The sequence below is a fragment of the Maniola hyperantus genome, chromosome 8 (assembly GCF_902806685.2).
Source record: "Maniola hyperantus chromosome 8, iAphHyp1.2, whole genome shotgun sequence".
NCBI classification, from domain to species: domain Eukaryota; kingdom Metazoa; phylum Arthropoda; class Insecta; order Lepidoptera; family Nymphalidae; genus Maniola; species Maniola hyperantus.
The window spans coordinates 12,734,489-12,736,368 of record NC_048543.1 but is presented as its reverse complement, the minus strand read 5'-3'; the positions used below and the strand labels follow the sequence as shown (position 1 = coordinate 12,736,368).

The 1,880-nt window shown below is 34.2% G+C and overlaps 1 long non-coding RNA gene across 1 annotated transcript; it reads right to left on the bottom strand.

Moving 5' to 3' along the window:
• Window positions 1-349: 349 nt before the first annotated feature.
• On the bottom strand, window positions 350-1,541 carry LOC138402693 (uncharacterized). The gene is made up of 2 exons (XR_011237040.1): window positions 1,427-1,541; window positions 350-957 (listed from the first exon to the last, which is right to left on the bottom strand). It is a non-coding gene; the product is annotated as an uncharacterized lncRNA (long non-coding RNA).
• Between the last annotated feature and the right edge of the window lie 339 nt (window positions 1,542-1,880).

Below are 1,880 nucleotides of genomic sequence, written 5' to 3'. Positions count from 1 at the left end.
TCCGGTACGATGCCGTGTAGAAACCAAAGGGGTGTGGGTTTAATAAAAACTATCATACCGTGGCGTGTGGAAGTGCTTAAAAGAAACCTGTCTGGCCGTGGACGTCTATTGGTTGATGATGATGATGATGATGACAATAATGAAGATAATGTTTACAGGTACGGAATCTGGTTCTAACAATGAAATAAAATCATTAGGTGGGTATACCAAAATCGTTGTTAACAAAGTCATTTCTCTTTACAAAGAAACAATGGTAGGGTAAAACACCCAGTAGTCAGCCTTTTAGTGAGTGATTAAATTGTGTTTATTAGTATTTTAAATATTAAACACTATGCATAAAAACAACCACTTGTTTGTGAAAGATTATTTATTAAATTAACTAAATAAATTAACAAAATATTATACTATTGTTAGACTTATAGAAAAAATTAACAATAATCATATTATGGCACTTTTTCCCAGTGCTCAGCCTCATTTTTCCACAAGTCAGCCATGGCTTACCCTAAAGTCAGCCTCTCACTTACTTTGCATATTTGGCATAGAAATTTCTTATTATATGTATTTTCATACATATCCCCACCGAATTCAGTGCATTTTAAATGGTATGGTACTATTTAAAATGCACTTATCACTTATCGCAGGGCAATTATCACATCGGTTGGTTGGTTGGTTGATTTCGGTATCGCTAGTCAATTCCTCTTCAAAATTATAACATCTTATTCTGTTTAAAGTACATAATATCTTATTTTTCTTCCTCTTTTTACTTTTGTTAGAACTCAACTGCTTTTCCGCTTTCCTTTTTTGTAATTCTTCTTTCTTTTTTGTCTCTCTTTTTTTTTCATTACGATTTTTATTTAATATTTCGTTCCCTTTCAGTTCTTTCATTTCTTCTTTTTGTCTTTCAAATTGTCTCCACTCTTTAGAAGAAATAGCTCCTATTCATGACATGATGGAACTCTAAAACAAGTGATTTTCAGTCTATAATAACTGTACATAAATTAAACTCTACTTCAAAAGGCTTTAAGGTGCTATTTAGAGCAACAGGACTGACGGTTGGTTACTGGATTCATAAAGCCATTGGTCGGCCACTAACATGCAATTACATTTGTACGCGGCTGACTACTGGTAAAATACACTTTTTGTCTTAGAAAAGTTAAGCTCAAAGTATTGAGCAAAATTGGAACTATTCGCTTCGTTAATATCAGCTAAATCTAAGATATTCCCCTAAAAACTAGTAGTCAGCCGCTTATGGCTGAGCACTGGATCTACAGTTAAAATTCGAAACCCAGTAATCGGCCACCTTAATTACAACATATTAAACAAATAAAATGCATGTAATAGTTGATTTTATCGCAAAATAAACATTTTATTGTAACACAAATAAATTATCCACCGCAAATAACAACATATAGACACAAAAACTTACCAAAAACTTTACGGGTTTCCTGAAGACAAAAAACAGTAACAATAGCGCGTCTAGTCATGTCTGTGACGGCGGTGCAAATGAACGAGCGTAGCTCGTCTCATTGATATGATATTGGTTTGCATGTCTGCGTATTAGCCAATAGAGAGACAAGGATTCGTTCAAACGTTATTTTAATGGTGTACACAAATTTTAACACTATTTATAGGGAAATAATGTCTGTTAAGGCTGACTACTGGTGCACGGCTGACTAGCGGGTGTTTTACCCTAGGTACCTACTGATTCTGAGCACAACCAAATTTTAGAGTAAGTATTCGCATCCCCTTCTTACTCATGTAATATGAAAAGGACAGACGCAGTTTGACAGTTTTAAATTTAATTTTTAGATGGTAAAACCCGTGATTTTAGCGCACAGTCGCGAGCCTACTGTTTAAATTTATAGCGTGCACTAAAACTT